This window comes from Lactuca virosa, chromosome 3 (genome assembly GCF_052849685.1).
Source record: "Lactuca virosa cultivar CGN04683 chromosome 3, Lactuca_virosa_CGN04683_v6, whole genome shotgun sequence".
Lineage (NCBI taxonomy): Eukaryota > Viridiplantae > Streptophyta > Magnoliopsida > Asterales > Asteraceae > Lactuca > Lactuca virosa.
The window spans coordinates 196,805,003-196,825,130 of NC_136428.1; the positions used below are offsets into that span (position 1 = coordinate 196,805,003).

The 20,128-nt window shown below is 36.0% G+C and overlaps 1 long non-coding RNA gene across 2 annotated transcripts; it reads right to left on the bottom strand.

Moving 5' to 3' along the window:
* Window positions 1-13,485: 13,485 nt before the first annotated feature.
* On the bottom strand, window positions 13,486-19,918 carry LOC145162795 (uncharacterized). Of its 2 annotated transcripts, XR_013739340.1 has the most exons (6): window positions 19,839-19,918; window positions 18,910-18,955; window positions 18,710-18,776; window positions 18,410-18,499; window positions 15,471-15,663; window positions 13,486-13,793 (listed from the first exon to the last, which is right to left on the bottom strand). It is a non-coding gene; the product is annotated as an uncharacterized LOC145162795 (long non-coding RNA). The 2 variants fall into 2 exon arrangements; XR_013739339.1 differs by having other exon boundaries at window positions 18,910-19,912.
* Window positions 19,919-20,128: the final 210 nt, after the last annotated feature.

Sequence of the window (20,128 nt, forward strand, 5' to 3'; positions counted from 1 at the left end):
ATGCACGTGCCTCCTCTACTGTCAACTAAAAGGCTCTGTTCTTTGCCGCTGGCGCCTCTGCCCGGCCCTGACGGCCGTCTGAAATCCTCATAGTGGTAGGAGCGGGTGCCACCATCTGTCCTACTGATGCTAGACTCAGACACTAGGATTTCTTGTGTCCTTTCTGATTGCAATGAAAGCAAATCAGACCAGATGTTGTGATGGTGGTGGTAGTAGCAGTACAATCCCTGTTGACATGTCCAGTTCGGCCGTACTTGAAGCAGCCCGAACTACCCACCCTACATGGTCCCTCATGCCCCCTACCGCACTTGCCACAGCGGCCTCGACCCTGCTGGCCCTTCCCTCGGGAATCTACCTTGGGATTTTTTCCCGAGTCGTCCGTGCTAGACACTTCCTCTGGCTTCCTCTTCCTCTCCATCTCCAAATCAATCTCCCTCTCACGAACCCTCGCTATCATATCCTCCAGCGTCTTGCAGTTGGACCGACTCACAAACTGTCTGATATCACTCCTCAGCATCTCATGGTATCGGGCCTTTTTCATCTCCTCGTCCGCTACGTATTGTAGAACGAGAAGGGCCCACTCCCTGAACTTGGCGGTAATCTCCGCCACTGTCTCAGTCGTCTGTCGGAGATCCTGGAACTCCCTAGCAAGCTGTTGCACCTCAATAACAGGTGCGAACTCGACCCTGAACCTGGTCGTGAAATCACCCCAGGTCATCGCATCCAACACTGTATCATCACAAATAGCTCTCCCAACCTCCTCCCACCAGTCACGTGCCCTGTCCTTCAGAAGACAAGACGCAAGCCTAACCTTGTCCCCCTCGGGACATCTGCTGGTGTGGAACGTGTTGGCAACATCAGCCAACCACATGCTGCTAGCAATGGGGTCCCGAGCCCCATGATAGTCGGGAGCTCCACATGCTCTGAACTCCCGAAAGGTAAGTGTGCGCGACCCCATCATGGCCGATATCTCAGTGCGGAAAGCGCTCAGCTTCTCATCCAGAAGCTCTAAAATACTCTCCTTAACCGATCCAAAGATCACAGGAGTCTACTCTAGAATGTTGTGTGTAACCTCAGACAAAATATACTTCCTCGTTTGCTCATCCAACTGCCCGGCTCCAGAGCCCGAGCCTGATCCCTCACCACTGCCTGAAGTGCCCACTGGCCTAGTGCGTAGAACCACCATACTGAAAATACACCATAACAAACATCAGTATACTCATCATATCTCGAGGGATCTAACATACTACAAGTTTCCTGGATTCATCTCAGCCTTCCTTGACTCGAGTACGGATCCTCTGTTTTCAGTAGTACGGGCCCATACTACCTTCCACATCTATCCGTACTTTCCTCAAGAACTGCCTCGACTCCACCAATTCCCTTCTACTACTATTGCTGATCTCATGCTAACTCATCCTAGGTTTGCCCTAGGGTAACCACCAACCCACTCTCCGCCATTAGCTGCATAAGAAGTCCCTACTATCTCCCCCTAACTAGCTCGCAAATACTATTACATATCACTAAGACTATATAATTCTTCGAATGAGAGGTTCTACCCTACAACGGTTAGACTCAAACAAGAGCTGCGAAATAAGGCTAAACCTAACCTTCTGAAATTATTTAGTCCTCGCAATATGTAACTTAACATATTTGTTTACTAGTTAGTAAGAGATAACTAGAACTCATAAAAGCACAAAGCAAGCAGCATTCGAGCATCGAGTAAACGTAATCAAGCATATCTCTTTCAGGCTATCCCTAACTAATCTGTACTAGCATGCAGTTTAATAAGCTGAGATACATATAATAGGCACATAAGGCATCCTTCCTAGATCCTTAGTCCTAATCTAGCATGATGTTCTCATAAAGCTGATAATCATAACATAACATAAACTTGTATGGGTAATTTGGGAGTGCTTACTTGAGCTCGGCTGATTGCATGCACAACACCCTTTTATCTTTTTCAAAGTTCTTTTCTCTTTTCAAAAATTATTTTCTTTTTCTCAAAGTTCTTTTTATAAAAAGATTTTCCTTTGAAAATTTTCATACCAATTCCTTAGTTTGAGTTCAGACACACCCGAGAGCATGCCTGAATCCCTCAAACCAAGGCTTTGATACCAACTTGAAACATCCCAAAAATATAGGCCAAAAATTTCTTTTTAAAATCATTTATAAGAAAACCATATGTCATCCATCATCATAAAGAAAACCATAATCGTGTATCTCAAAACATTGTGTCAAAATACTGTATCAAAATCATATGAAAATATCAGAGTCTAAACATCCCAGGCTGAAGCTGTGGTGTGTGCCATGCGATCATCCCGAGCCCTTCCCCTTGCTAGTGGAAGTACCCGCAACCAAAACTGAAAACTGTAAGCACGAAGCTTAGTGAGTTCCCCAAACTACAACATACCATACAAATATCATGCAACTAGGAGATACGGGCCCCGCCCACTCTCATGGAGATTCCGGTCGGTCCACACTCCGCTGTCTAGGAGATTCGGGCCCCGCCCACACCCTGATGTCTAGGAGATTTGCCCCCCCCCCCCCCCCGACACACACACTCCGCTGTCTAGGAGATTCGGGCCCCGTCCACACTCCGCTGTCTAGGAGATTCGGGCCTCGCCCACACTCCGCTACTAACATGCATACAAGTATCACACAGACAACAAGTATATCTACCAAACAATCACATATCTATACTTAAATAATACTATGAGAATCGGGCCTCGCCCACTCTAGTCTGCTACGAGATTCGGGCCCCGCCCACACGCAGCTACTAACATATCACATATACGGGTCGGCCTTGGTGCCGTAGACCCGTTCCTACTGAAGGAAACTCACCTCTCAAACTGGATGTTGAACTCGTGTGTGAGGAATCTCTGCTGGCTGCTCCCACGACTACCCGACAATCTCTATACAATAATACTTAGTCAGGAAACTCAGAATCTTTCTAAGGGTAAAATGACCATTTTACCCCAGCTCTAACTTTGGACCATTTCCAAGGCCCAATTCTAACTAATCCTTCTAAGTCCATTAATGGCCCACTAAGGCCCAATTTTCTAAATTGGGCCTAACTTCTCAAACGGGCCTTCCCTAAGCCCAATCATGTCCTTGGTCTAAAATATGACTTCTGATGGCCCACTAAGGCCCAATACCTGATAAGTCCAATAGTTGGCCCAAACCAAGGCCCAAAAAGGTAAAAGCCCAATACTGTTGAGTACGCGGGGCGTACTCCTCTGTACGCAGCGCGTACCTGCTGTATGGCTTTTACGATGCGCGTACTAGCTGGTACGCCCAACGTACTACCCTGTTAAGCTACTTTTCCCATTAAGTACTTAATACTCAACTCCAGAGGCTATAACTACAGATCCAAGTCCTTTTCAACGTCCTAATCCATAAAGTCGATCACTTGGTGGCTTGCAACCCACCAAATGATCCCAAACATAGAATAATAGCAACCAACTCCATAGAAATGGCTAGATCTCATGCATGGTTCCATAAAAGCCTCAAAGATTGAAACTTTACTACTAAAGGAATGCTTTGAGCTCCAAGGGTGGCAACCCTAAGCTCAAAAACGAAGTTGCATGATAAAGATCCATCCTTTGGACCTAAAAAGGTCCAAAGCTCCATAATCCTAGATCTAAGCTTCTAAGAGGGAAGTTAGAAGCTTTATACCTCCTTTGTATGCCAAAAGATGAAATAGTTCCAGATCCTTGAGCTCAAGATACTCAAGTTCTTCTTCTCCAACTCCTCTTCACTTCTTCCAAGCTTTTCTTCACCAAAAACAAGCTCAAGAGGTCAAACACACACAACAATGGAGTATGAGGCGTATTAGGGTTTTCTGAGGGTGAGGGGCTGGTAAGGAGGCCAGGGGTGGCTATAATGGGGTATTTATATGTCTTAAACCCTAAAAATTAGGGTTTGGCATCTGCTCACGTATGCCGCGCGTACTCCTGGTACGCTGCGCGTACGTGCGCGCGCCCCCCTGTATCCAATGCATGCCTCTACGCCCCTCGTACACCAAATCTTTGGCCCATTAGTGTACGTCTTATGGGCGGCCCAATTCTTTGGCCCATTAGCTTAAGTCCAATCCAATAGTCATTTTTATCCATATTTGGCCCAACAATAATTTAAGAAATAATTAATAATTAATACCTCGAAAGACGGTCGTTACATACATGTTATGTGGACAAATATTATGATATATAATATTTGTAGAAAAATCTTATTATAAATTTAGTTCAACGATCAAATAACATTTTTAAATAGAAGATTATTTGAGATAAATAATCTAAACGAAAGTTGATGTCTACATAAATACGAATTCGTCGATATAAAGAACGTTGAGAACGAAGTTCGTATGAAGAAGTTATGAATTTTGTAAGGTCATTTACAGTGTATTCCTTATAAAATGTAAATAAAAATAGAATGTGAATTAGCCGACGAAGTTTAAATAAAAGTTGTATAAATTGTGATTATGAATCTGTGGATATAAAGAATGTCAAAAACGGAGCCCATATGCGAATGATACGATTATCCGAAGATAACGAGAAAATAGCATGTTCCAAACGAGCACCCTGCTCCACACGAAGATATTTTCGGTGATCAGTAAAATTCTTTAATAAATTATAGAATCATATATTACACCCTTACACTTTTTAAAAGTTTTCATTTCTTACCCTACGTAGCTTAAAATAATTATAAAAGAATATTTACGAGTAAAATAAAATATATATATATATATATATATATATATATATATATATATATATATATACACACACACACACACACATATTGATAGTTGTTAGAAAGGTATCGACGATGCGGTCGATATAAGACTAATATATTTTACTTTCGATATTAGTTTGGTACAAATATCATTAAATCTATTTAAAATATTGTTATCAATGGTCATTTAGTCGTTTAAATAGTTATAAGGGAGTTTTTCCAAAATTCGTTATTGTAAATAAGAGGCTCTAGACTCTCATATTTCTTGCACCAAGTCTCTTTCAAGAGTCTTTCTCTCTCACCATCGAGCATTTCGGTCCCTCGTGATTCGACTTCTCATTCTGTAGTTGTAGTAATATCGTTAGCGGAGCGCTGAAGCGTTGGAAGAATCTTTCAGAAGAAAGATTCAACGATGAAGTTATATCCGTGAAGTTTCTAGATTTTCGCTAGAAAACTTGTCGTTTTAAAAGGGAAAGTTAAAGTGTTAGACAAGGATCTAACTTTCCTGCTAATCTTCCGCCTCAATCAAGTGAGTTCATAGTTACCTTCACGAACTCGATTTAATACAAGTATTTTGTAACACCTCAAATTTCAAACCAAATTTTTCATTTTCAAATTACCCAAAATATTGTTCATAAACCAAGTCATCGGAAAAACACAAGTGTCAAATACAAATCATCATCACAAAATATCAGAGTGCCAGAAATGCCCAGTAACAAATCTCTCACCGAGTGTGTACAATCAGACCTTCACCTTCTCGCGATCCTCAGAATTACCTGAAACACATATAATCAACAACTGTAAGCACGAAGCTTAGTGAGTTCCCCAAGATACCACATACAACACAACATAAATAAACAACTATCGGTTATCAGCAACCCTGGGGACTACCCGAAGTCTCAGTCACACATAAACAACATAACACCATAATAATAGCTAGACCCAGCTGGTCATCACAAATACAACTATTGTACCACATAGGTAAGAATAAGTGAAGAGACTCGCCTGATACTGATGGCAGATAAATCTTACACCCGGACTGTCGGAACTAGACTCCACCTAATAACTCAATGAACCTAATTAATAATTAAGGTAGATAACTCAAGTCACAAGTCCAAAACCCACAATTATGCCCCTTAAGGGCAAAAAGACCATTTTGCCCCTTCCATGGTCCAAAACCCTAAATGTTGACCAAAAGTCAAAAGTCAGCAAAAGTCAACTGCCCAGAGCGTACGTTGGGCGTACATTCCCCCTACACGCAGCGTACTCGAAGAATCAGGTGGGTCGGGGTAAGGCCTAGCTACGTTGGGCATAGCCAGAAGTACGTTGGGAGTACGTCGTCTGATCCCAAAAAATCACTCCAAAATGTCTTAATCATTAATACATGCAATCCAAACATAGATCTAACCTCCATAGAACGTCTTAATCCATAAAGCCCATAACTTTAAGCCTTTGCATGGATGAAAAGAGCTTAAACCTTAAAACCCTAACTTAATTCATACTCAACACCACCAAACTCTTGCATGGCTAGAAAGGGGCCATCAAGAAACCATTTTTATAAATACTCTAGAGTAACCCATAATCACAAAGGTCCAAGATTTGGGACAAAAAGCTCATAAAAATCCATCTAAAGAGATCTAAGAAGAACATTAGCAAGGTATTGACTTTATACCTTCAAAAGATGCACAAGATGAAGGAGTTTTTGGATCCACAAGCTTGCATGCAACACCACCTTCCTCAAGGACCTTCTTTCTCAACAAGAATGCACAAAATCACCAAAGAGACTCCAAGATCTTCACTTTCAAGGCTAGAGTTCGATATTAAGGCTAAAAGGGAGTGGAGGCTGATTATGGGAGGTACAAGGGTGATTTAATGCCATTAAGTTGGCCTTAAACCCTATTTTTCTTGAAAAAACAAAACACTTTGAAATAGATCTTCATTTTGTTAGAGAAAAGGTTGAAAATGGTGTTTTAAAAGTTAATAAGATTGATTCTTTAAATCAAAGAGCTGATGTTTTAACCAAATCTCTTGGAACTACTCAGCATGAGTATATTTCTGATCAACTTGGTTTAATTGATGTTTTTAAAAAACAAAATTTTTGAATTAATGTTCAGTTTGTGGAGGGGTGTTAAAAATATTATTCTTCTATATCAAATTGGCATTAATTCTTTTTTTTGGGGGTATTGTGTAAATTTCTATTTGTATTGAGAATGGAATGTAAGTTATGCAAGTTTTTCCGGGTTTGTTTGCGGGTCTTTTGGTGCTTCATGGAGCTTCTTTTTGGTTTGGGTTTACCCGAAAGTATATAATGTTATTATCGAATATATTATTCATTCATTCAGTTGTTCTCTTCTCTCGTTCTCTCTGTGAGTTTTGTAACTAAGGTTCTGAATTAGGGTTTGTAGATTTAGGGTTTGTTCTTATAGTTCATCCTTAATTCTTCAATATTTTGAGAATGAGTGATTGTTTGTAGTGAGGTTTCAGTTGTATCTTGTACATGTAAACCATTTGTTTCATAGTGAATGAAATGATGATGTTGGGAAGATCTTGAGTTGTTTACGTTTTTGTCACATGTGCAACAACTTCTTTCTTTTTATGACAAGGAACTTTGGTGAGTTTTGTTAGTTATTTTATATAGATGATATTCTTGTTATAATAAATAAATATGGATTCTTGATTATTATAATGTTGTAAAAAGAGATTGAATATTATTTTTAGAGGTTTGGTTGTATTTTACCATGTAATCGTGTGATATGGTTTTTGTTAAAAAAAAAAAAAAAAAAAAAAAAAAAAAACTTATATCATTTATTTTGTATTCCGTAAGGCAACTTTTGCTATATAGAGCATGACATGACATTTGTATTGTCATTATTACAAAAAATGTAATTTTTTTCGTAGATTTTGCTTACTACACAAACAAATAGGAACATATGTTTCCACCCCTATTTTATAATCTCTGTAGATTTGTGTGGTATCACAAAACAAGTGTGAAGATTTGTGATGCCATGTTCAAGTATCTACTTCTATTAACTTATGGTCAACAACATATTTGGTGCTATTTTAACATATTTTGGTCATTAACAAGTGCTAACAGTCGAAAGTCAAAATTGAATTTGAGTTAGTAGTATAATGTGCTAAATGAACATCTGGTATTTGATGGAACGGCCATGGTGATCACGAACATTCTCCAGTAGATAAACTTTCAACATATTTGATAATATCGAACATATTTTCTAGTTTTGGTCCTGAAAAGATTCTCGTTGCAATTTTAGTTTTATTCAATGGTTTTGTAGCGTTTTTTGTCATTATTTTCAAGTAAAATGAAATCATTCATATGTTTTTTTATTAATTTGTTATTTAATTTTACTATTATCTTACATTTGATCCTCTTCATCACTCTATTCTCGTCACCACCTTTTGCTATATTGTGTCTTTTCTTGTATTCCTGTATCGTTATGGGTCCTCGTGTTTCTAATTAAGTTTCAAATCAATTACGTAAAGACATATTATTTATTTTAATTTCTAATATACTTAATCAATTAAATTTATATATGAAAAGACGCTCTTTAGATATTCCAGTTCGATTGAACCTAAAAAGATCAGCCTTTTTAAAAGCAAAAACCAAATCGGTGGTTTTCAAAAATGTTCAGTTTGATTTTGATTTTTTTTCACGACCTAGCAGTTGTATTGATTTTAATATCTAACTTACATCCTCTAAAACTTGTATTCAATATTTTGATTCAATCTTATCGTACTACATTTAGCATTTAACTAAGGGGTTTCCTGTGCTTTGTGGACGGGCAGAAGTGATGCTTTTAGTTATAAAACGTTTTATATTTATTTATGGATGTTAGATATGTTTAGAAGAAAGGGAATCAAAATAGATGATCACATAATTTAAAAAAATAATAATAATCAAATTTCTATAGGAATCGTTCATGGTTTTGTGATAATCACATGAGTACCCATCAAAATTTGAAACACATTATGCAAGAATGCAAGTAAAATTCAGTATCTGAGGAGTAGAAATGTTGACAAGTTGCTCGTGTATTATCTTTTAAATCTTCAGTTTCTTAGCCTTGTGCCAAGAGGTTGTAATTGTAATCATTTGAATATGAATTTACACCGGAGTTGTCCACTCCAAAATCAAGATTACATCAAATTAAGAGTAACTTAAAAGTCGAAACTTGTTGATGAAATCATAGATATGTTGATTAACTCCTTGGGGATTTTCTTGATTAATAAAATGAGCAACTCCCTCCAATATCACAACTTCTTGAAAGAAAGGAACAGGTTTATTCAATCGCTCTTTGAGTATAAAGTCCTTCACACCAGGGATATTATAAGTCAAGTCCAGGTCTCCCACAATAAGCTTAACATGGGCTTTTGCCGAAGGGTCACATTTGTGGGTAATTGTTTAATGTAACAATGTTACAAGTATTTGAGTAATGTGCACATAACTGAAAGAAGAGAAAACATTCTCGAATATTGCACAATGTGAGCATCATCTCGCAGTAATAATTATAGACAATGACCCTTTCTTACAAGAGTATTAACCTCAATTGATTTATCTATTTATGAGGTATAAGTTTTATAAAATTATTTATAACCATAAAATGCATAAACATTATAGAGCATTATATGTATATCTCTTGATTTCAAACGATATTCAAAGAAAGGAAATAAGAGACAAAGAAACTAGACATTGGTCTACCATGACACATACAACATTAATAAACCAAACATTCGACATACCATATAGAAAAGTTAAATCTTTTGTTGGTGTGCCCAATTGGAAAGAGAAAACATAAAGATAACAATGTTTCTACATAAATGTCAAACGTAATATCATTTTTAGAAAATCAAGAGATATAATACTCATATGCAGTGTATCCTCAAGGTTGCTACAACATCCCAATCCGAATAGGATATGGCTCTTTAGATTTGTTGTTTTTTTTTTCATAGTGATCACAAGATGTTAGGGTTATTCGCGGTCAATGTAAGCACATTCACTTGTAATTTATCATCAAAACCAATATTTCACAACAGGTGAATGGAGAAAAAGAAAGTGTAAGCGCATTTTAATAGCCTTACCAATGCAAGCATGGATGCCAAGTGGTATGTCGAAACGCAACCCTACAAACTCTTCCGTTGGATGTAAAACCATGGCTATTGGATCGAAAATGATATTAAGATCAGTCCAACAATACCTATTAGACTAAAACAAATAAAATATAACCTGAATAGACTTACCTCATCAAGAGGAAATAGTCGTTCTGCATCGGATCTCAACCTAAAGACGGGAACATATAGTCCATGTTGTCAGCATGTCCGATGTAATTATAGCCTTCTCTCTAAAGGCTATCACTACATCGGACATCGAACACACCGACAACATGGACCATATGTTCTCGTCTCTAGGTTGAGATCTAATGCAGATCGACTATTTCCTATTGATGAGGTAAGTCTATTTAGATTATGTTATATGTTCTAGTTATTTCAGGCTAATAGGTATTGTTGGACTAATCTTAATATCAATTTTAATTCAGCACCAAGGTTTTACATCTGACGGAACAGTTTAATCTTTCTATAGGGTTGCGTTTCAACATACCAGTTGGCATCCATGCTTGCATTGGTAAGACTATTAAAATGCGCTTACACTTTCTTTTTCTCCATTCACCTGTTGTGAAATATTGGTTATCTTTTGAAAGTTGTTTGCCCAATGTGTTAGGTAAAATATGAAAGGTTGAAAACATGTGGCTATGCATGTGAAATAAAAGAATCAAATTCAATTGTTGGACGGCTAATGTGAATGGAAGGAAATTCAACGTCAACATTTGCGGCTTTCACATTTGAGTACTATTGTTACGACGACTCAACATTTGCGGCTTTCACATTTGAGTACTATTGTTACGACGACTCAATTTCATGTGCAAATTGCGGCTCTCTCACCTATATATATGCATGTATGTTTTGCATATTTTGTGTGCAAAAACTTGAGAGAACATCAAGTGTAGAGTGTCAAGCCAATTGTAATCTTGTGAGTTTTAATAAAATTCTCTAGTTGCAGCCCGTGGACGTAGGATTTGCACCGAATTCGAACCACATAATATCCTTGTGTTCTTCTTGCTTTATTTTCGTGAGTTTGTGTGTGTGTGATAGTGTGTTTCCGCTGCGTGTACCCGGTCTGGTTCCTAACAACTGGTATCAGAGCCAGATTAGCGAGGTTTTGGAGGGTACGATCGTTTTTTTTTAATCACGCACGAGTGTACCTGATTTGTATCTTGTTTGTCGTAATGGCTGAAGACAAGATTATAATCGAAAAGTTCAACGGTTCTGATTTTAGCTGGTGGAAAATGCAATTAGAAGCATTGCTATGTCAGAAAGACTTGGACATGGTACTCGGAGACAAACCGGAGAAAATGGAAAAAGCTTTTGAAGATGCGTGGAACTCAAAGGACAAGAAAGCCAAGGCGGTTATTACATTGTCATTGACGAAGAGCGTTGCTTTCAACATCATGAAAGAAACCACGACGCGTGGTATGATGGAGGCTCTGTCAAATATGTATGAGAAACCATCGGCGGCTAACAAGGTGTTCTTGATGAAGGAGTTGTTCACTACAAGGATGAATGAGGAAGGCTCAGTTACGGTTCATATTAATAATCTAAATTCAATTCTGTCCAGATTATCATCTATGTGAATTAAATTTGATAACGAGACTCAAGCATCACTGCTACTAGCTTCTCTACCTGATAGCTGGTCCGGAACAGTTACTGCTGTTACGAGTTCCGTGGGGACCAGTGGTATGACTTTTGAAGGGGTTAGAGATTTGGTTCTAGGCGAGGATATCAGACGCAAGAATCAAGGTGGATCTTCCTCTTCTGATTTATTAAATGTCGGAAGAGGTAGAGGGAATAGCAGGAATAGTGGAAGCAGTGGGAGTCGGGGAAGAAGTTCATCTAGAACTAAGAAGAATGTGAAGTGCTGGAACTGCCAGGAGGTGGGACATGTTAAGAGTCAATGTCCAAAGAAAGAATTGAACATTGCCGGTGCTGAGAGTGTGTCTGAGGATGATGCATTGATACTCAGTATGGAAAGTTCTGTGGACTCTTGGGTCATGGATTCAGGGGCTTCGTTTCACGCCATGGACAACGGGGAAACGATGGTGAATCTAAAAGAAGGAGATTTTGGAAAGGTACGTTTGGCAAATGACGAGATGCTTCAGGTAACGGGCATGGGAGATATTGATTTGGTTACTTCATTGGGAACTACATGGAGCCTGAAGGATGTCAGGGTGATTCCGGAGCTGAAGAAGAAATTGATTTCTGTTGGTCAGCTGGATAAACAAGGACTGGAAGTAAGGTTTGGTGGTGGTAAATGGAGGGTGATCAATGATAATCTAGTGATTGCTCATGGTATGAAGTGTGGGTCATTGTATATGGTTGAGGTATCTGCTGAGGGAAGTATGACCGTCCCTGTTAAGCAAGACAAAATCTGGTTCGCTAAATCTACGGCTAAGAGAGTTCATTTTGCAAACATGAATTCTGGAGCCAAGGGGATGTTAGCTGAACGAGTCAGAAATTCTAAACCATTCAGGGGATTCTGTGACAGTGGGAGCACGGGGTGTGTTTCGGGTACAGTTACAAAGAGCCGTTGGGTTTTGAAGACTAAGACTGAAAAAGTCTCTCCTGTTGAAAGTTTGCAAAGTTGGGAGAGTGTTAGTGGTCCTCGGTGTATCTCTGGATCTGGTGGAGTGTCCAAACCGGTTGAGACAGAGGATGAGTCGGTGGTGGGATTAGCCACGACTGAGTTGGAGCTAGTGGGAGCTTCAACTGTCCCTTCTAGTACTTGAAGATGAGGGGCGGCTGCAATTAGAGAAATGGGACTAAGTTTAGCTTGTTCTTAGGAACTGGAGGCTTGGAAGACTTGGTTGTTTTAAGATTACTGGAGTTGGATGACAGAGACGGACCATGTTGTTCAAACTTTCAAGTGGGAGATTGTTAGGTAAAATATGAAAGGTTGAAAACATGTGGCTATGCATGTGAAATAAAAGAATCAAATTCAATTGTTGGACGGCTAATGTGAATGGAAGGAAATTCAACGTCAACATTTGCGGCTTTCACATTTGAGTACTATTGTTACGACGACTCAACATTTGCGGCTTTCACATTTGAGTACTATTGTTACGACGACTCAATTTCATGTGCAAATTGCGGCTCTCTCACCTATATATATGCATGTATGTTTTGCATATTTTGTGTGCAAAAACTTGAGAGAACATCAAGTGTAGAGTGTCAAGCCAATTGTAATCTTGTGAGTTTTAATAAAATTCTCTAGTTGCAGCCCGTGGACGTAGGATTTGCACCGAATCCGAACCACGTAATATCCTTGTGTTCTTCTTGCTTTATTTTCGTGAGTTTGTGTGTGTGTGATAGTGTGTTTCCGCTGCGTGTACCCGGTCCGGTTCCTAACACAATGATGATAAATTAAAGTGATTGTGTTTACCTTGCCTTCGAATAACCATAAACATATTTCAATCACTCTAAAAAAAACAAATCCAAAGAGCCATATCCTATTCAGGCAAGGATGTTATAGCAACCTTGAAGATACACGGCCTATGAGTATTCTATTTCTTGATTTCTTAAAAATGGTATTCAGTTTGACTTTGAAATTCGCTTTGATTTCAATTTATGTTTCAACAATCCAAAGGAAACATTGTTACCTTTATATTTTTTGTTTTCTCTTTCCAATTGAGCACACCAACACCAAATTTAAGTGTTTAAGGGGTCGGCCTTGTCGAGAACGACACACAAAACAAAACCACAACATCAACAAACTCATACAAACATACAAGAATACAAGTAGAAGCTTTAAAATTCCAACATGTCAGGGAGAGAAAAGCAAATTCCAACAATATTCTTTGCAAAAGGTGAAAACAAGTGTCCCAACAATTTTGGATTTGAAGGCATCGTTTCCCTTTCTCCAACAACCCACTAAAAAAAGTCCACGCCCATTTAAATTCGATTCAGCTACAGTTTTGGTCCCTGTTTTATGCATCTATCTGCACGTTAAGTCCCACTTTTAAAATTTTCATAAGGTTGCTTTTTCATAGTGAAATTTATTTTCAATCATTCATAAAAAAATTTATTTTTTTTGCCCTTGGACCAAAACTAATAAAAACCTAAACACCCCAAGGACCATTTTTAAAAGTAAATGATAAAACATAAAAAAAAAAAATGAATGTTTAGGCACAACCAAGAAGGTTGATGCCTCTAGTTTACAAGAGGCTAACCATGCTCCCACAATGACCATTTATATAACAGTTTCCTGCCATAGGTAATAGGGGTGAGCATCAGAACAGGGTATCCGCTTCCGGAACCGGAACCGCCTCAGAACCGCCGGTTCCGGTTCCGATTTCTAAAATTTTGGCGGTTCCGGTTCTCATTTTTTTGGAACTGCTACCCGTCGGGTACCCGCCGGAACCGATGTGTATATATATATATATATATATATATATATATATATATATATATATATATATATTAATGTTACATATAAAACCATTCAAAATAGACGTAGTTTTGATTCATATTAATTCAAATAATTTTCCCTGATTATTTAACTTCCTATATTTAATGATAGAATTCAAGGCAGATAAGTTTTGAGCTATAAAGTAAACCTTTAGTCCAATGAATTGGTTACACTCTGTTAGTATGTAAAGAAATAAAAAGAATGATACTTTATATATAAAATTCTTTTACTGTGTTGTAATCAAGAATTATTATGTTTTCTTAATTTTAATAACCTATCAATTTAAAATTCCCTTCAAATCATAAATGGTGTTAAGCTAGTCTTTTTAGGTTTTCTAAATTTTTTCCATACAAATCTTAAATCGGAACTATGTCATATTCTTATTATTTATTATCATCCCATCATTTTACCTATAATAAATATATGCATAGTGGATTTGAAACAAAATATCCCACATCGGTTCAAGTTAACAGTGAGATAATTGTCTATAAAAGAATATAGGAGCATGAACTTGGAATCATATACAGCTAGTCATTTTTTTCGTATGAAAGGACTAATTGTGGTAACCTTTTATTTTATGATACCTTTTTAATTTTTTTTCTAAAGCGGGTATCCGGAGTCGGAACCGGAACCGCCGGTTCCGGTTCCGGTTCCAAAAAATTAAGAACCGATACAACCGGTTCCGGTTCCGGTTCCAAAATCTTGGGAACCGCCAATTCCGGTTCTGGTTCCGGTTCCTTCAAATTTTGCCGGGTACCCGGTTATGCTCACCCCTAATAGGTAACATTTATGTAACTATTCCTCAAATGGACCATTTTTGTAATGTTTTTCTGCCATAGGGACCATTTTGTAATAGTTTCATGCCCCAATGAGCATTTCTATAATAGTTTCCTATCACATGCACCATTTAAGCAAGTAAATATGGATTACAATGGATGCAACTATCTCAACTGTTGACCATTTTTTATTATGAAAATAAACATATTTAAAAAAAAGGGTATTATGAAAATATAATTTCTAATTCTAATTGCATTAGATTGCATGTTCCTTTACACTACCAACCTATTATATCATTGTATCTTCAAACTCTACCTAAAATACCATTGCATTTTGAAAATCTACCCAAATGCTACACATTGTCATGTAAATGTCACTTTAAAACTCTTCCAATAATCTAGACAATAATGCAATTGTATAGAAAACATACCCTTGTAGCTTTGAAGTTCAAGAGCTTCTTTATGGTTGATTTGTCTTTATTAAAGTATAATTTTTTTGTTGTCGCTTTGATTTAGAAGAGATTAAAGCAAAAGATGATAACTTGTTACTTAAATCCATCACCATGTTATACGAGTATATGCCAAGGATCGAGCAAATGACACACCATCAAAATTTGAAGCCATCTGTTTCACAACCCCACAAAACATTGTCAAACAAAAACTGCAATATAACATAGAGCATAAATGAAATATTTTACAAACATCCACTTCTATATATGTATAATGACCAATATAAAATCAAGATTTGTGAGTATTCAATATATTATTAGAAATCCAAATAAAAAATCAGATACTAAAATTTCTTGGCTTTATGGAGCTCATAGTAGCGATGGTTGTTTGACAACGACGTAGAAGCGGTGGTGGCAGCGGAATTCGGTGGTGGTGAGTGGTGGCGGCTAGGGTTCTAGATGGGACTGATTGCTTTCTTGAGAGAGAGAGAGAACAAAATTTCTAATTGAAAAAGAAAGAAACGCATACTGATTTTGGGGATTTCGTTTTCTAAATTGATGAATTTTTGGATGAACGAAGTGACGGGGTTTTTAGGGTTTTTTTTTTTTTTTTTTAATAAATTAGATTATAACTTATTAGTTTATTGTTTATTAGCTTAACATTGTTGATTTATAGACTCCACAATTAAAATAATTCAGATTAAATCCAAGTCTTTTGTTCATGTTACGTGCTCAGCACAACACAAACATAGATTATATCTTGAAATGGCTTGAAAGTATTCAAAAATCAATGAAAGTGAATTATGGAAAGTTTCATAACTGTTTTTACACCAGATATTCACAAAATTGATCATTTTGATGGTCTAACTAATTCAACCATTTTTTTAGAAGTAAATAAAACTAATAAAACTAATGGACATTACATTTACCATCTTCACCTTCTCACCCTATACGCATATGAATCTGCCCAAAATTATAAAAATGTAATATCTTTTATTTTTTTAAAGATGAACACATCTTATGGTCAAAAAAACATAGTCTATTAAGTTTGTCAAACAACAAAAATAAAAAATAAAAAATTCAATAATAAATAGACTAATTAGCTCACATTCTCATAGTTTGATGTTCATCCTGATTCCTAATCGCCAAAAAATCAAGTAAAGTTCATAGTTTGAGAGTTGGCATATCACCCAAAATAAAAATTCCAGTGTTATATTTTTCAGATCCTAACTTGCAAATTTATCATTAATTTTATTAAACCAGAACCATGACTCCACAATCTCTGGGTGGGGTTCAATACATTGATCTTAATATATATTTGTCAATTAAGTTATCCTGCCATAAGTTTAGGAGTTGTTTTTTTTACCCGTTATGCCCTCTATGAATAAAATGTCTAAATAGGTAATGATCTAATTCCGGATAAAAAGTTCTATATATGAGGTTTATTTTATTTTTTCTAAATTTAAAATTCTATCAAATAGTTTAAGGTGTTGTTTGTTTTTTGTAAAAAAAAAAACTCTTCAGACCTCTTATTGCTGCGCAACGCAGCACACACGCAACACTTTGAATGTCGGAGTTGTTTGTTTTTTAAAAGTCTTCAGAGTAAAAACTTATGCGCGTGTTCTGTTTGGCGCAACACTTTTATTGCCTCTTCCAACCTCTTCTTCTTCTTTTTTCTTATTGAAATCTTATTATATGTTGCTGAAATCTTATTTTCCTTTTTTTTTCGTTTTTTTTTTGTTGAATTCTTTTTTTCGGTTTTTATATTGAATAATAATAATTTTTGATGAAATATCATTATTTTTTGCTAAAATATCTTTATTTTTTGTTAAAATATCATTATTTTTTTGCTGAAATATCATAAATTCTTGCTGAAATGTCATACATTATTAATTTTTCGGTATTAAAAAACTATTTTGGTTTATAAAATCAGTTTATTTTAATTTTTTAATATCTGCAGCAGCATGCATATGTTAAAAAAAACAAACACGCTTCTTATTACAGTCTGCAGTTGTTTGGTCCACTTCTTCTACTGCAGATGGTTGCAGAGGTGGTCCGCAGACTTCATAAATTTTTGTTTAAAAAAAAAAAACAAACAGCACCTAAATGACCATTGTACTTTTACAATTCAACAATTTTCACATATTTCATCAATAATAACAATATGAATCAATTTTAACGTGAAAAGGATTGAGATGGAAAAAAAAGAGCAAATTATGTAAATATAAGTTATTTTATCCGTATGAAGTGAAAAAAATAATCACATATTTATCCAGATTAAATGCTTAATCTTCTAATTCAAGATTAGAATAATAAAAATGTGTTTTTTTTGGTAAAAGTATTGAAGATATCTTACCCAATCTCTAATAGTGTACACAATAAAAATGCTTCTTTTGACACACGAGCTTTATGAAGCTAAAAGATAACAACAGAGACCGAATTTCTTAATGTCATAAACAAAATTACACAACCACGTGTACCTGTCGCATCCTTTTACAAGCTAATAAAACCCAAATTTTAGGTGAAACTCATTTTTTTGAGACAAATAAATAAATTCTTAACAAATGCTTACAAAAGAGCTCACAATGAACTGTGTGAACAGGACATTGACAAAAAGATACATTTTTCATATTTCTGGGTATTTTTATTCAAATGACATCTCTACATCTAGTTTTATGCAAATAAATGTCATTTGAGATAGAAATCAAAATAGAAATGTTTCATCCAATGATGCCTATGAACAATGTCAGGTTGAAATCATACTAAATTAGAGGATGAAAACATATAGATAACACATCAAACAACCAGATTGCATAATTTAGAGCCCGAGTGTATGGATTTTGAATTCCAAACAGTAGAAATAAAAATTAACAGTGATTAGATAACATTAGACTCAAGTTTAATACATAATTAGATTAAACCTGATTGTTTTGTTTCCATGTATTTACAAGGAACTGATTGGGATGTAGAGTAACATGTGGGTGATTAAGCCATCGTAGATCCGATAAGATCTGTTTAGATAAAGATTTAAAGACTCATTATTGCTCAAAATGAATAAACATATATATATATATATATATATATATATATATATATATATATATATATATATCAAAGTAGCTCAAAGTAACAAAAGTTGTCCATACGTATAGCATGCCTTCTTATTACCATGAGTGGTACAGTTACAAAAAAATCAAAGAAGTATATCAGTGAACACATACCTTAAAAAAGATAGCAACAGACGTCACAACTGCTCAGCAAGCAACAAATTCCCTTGAAAGTTATAACCTGAAATGCAAAATATATCACTCCTTGTTCTGTTCGTTCACTTTACCATTTGTTGTTGTTACAACTGCAAAAGTTTCAAACTAATTACAAAACCCCTGTAAATTACATGTGCTAAAATGTTTAATTCCATTACCTTTCTACTGAGACTATAGAGACAGAGCGAGAGAGGAGTCCATTACCTGAATGAGAAAATAGAGAAGATAATGGTGATTTCCACAAAAAAAATCCAAATGTGATGAGTACAAACAAAAAACACATAAAAGATCCACAAAGAGAGAAAAGGAGTCTATTACCTGGATGAAAAAACAGAAACAATGATGTGAATTCCATATCAACTCTCAGCCTCTGGTTAACCAACAAAAAACCCACAAAAATTTCAAATTATTATGGTGTGTATAAATAGGTGATCGAAAACCAACAAAAATAACCCCACAAAAACTTCTGACTATTACTTCATCCTTCAATAAATTTTCTTCAAACATAATCAAAATGCCATAAAAAGAAAAAACAAACATAAAATTTATCAAGCTAAGAAAATAAATTCAACAAAAACTTCTAACTATTACTTCATCCTTCAATAACTTTTCTAAAGTATGTATATCAAGAATATCATACTAAAAGCCTTAATTTTAAAAGATAATCACATGAATTGGCAAAAAAATCGACAACAAAGACTGTATACGTTTAAAAATTATCCATTTTAATGTAAGTAACATGACTAACCTGTCTGTAACATTAACTTCTTTGGCATTAGCTAACAGGCGTTGAACTACGACAACCATGTGCGGATTTAGAGGGGGTCACCGGTGGCACCGGCAACCCCTAACTTTTCCGGCCGTAGTGGAAAATTTTTCAAAAAATTTTAAAATTTTTATTTTTTCTACTATCGTGCACCCCCTATTGAGAAATCCTGCGTCCGACGTCGACAACGTGAGAAAAAGAGAGAGATTATGGTAGATGTGTTAATAATGAGCGACATGGAGAAATCTCAGTGAGGATGGACAGAACATAGGGTTAGAAATTGAAAAGACTAAGAAAAATCAAAAAAGAATACGAAATCACCTTGTTATAAAACCAATACAATGATCTGAGCCGACCATTTTATTTCTGTGCATAAAAAATCCAAAGGATGAATAATAAACATAAAATTATGTAAAAATAAAAACCACTTCATTAGTTAAAATAAAAATGTACATAAAAAACCTAAGATTTAAATAACTAGAAAAACAAACAAACAAACAAACACCAATCTACGAAAAATATTTTTGCATAATCCGCTCCTTTTTCTTCAAAACGAGCTCCAAAGTCGGTCTCGAAAGTTGGTCGGTTTTTTCCATCAAAAACCTCATATC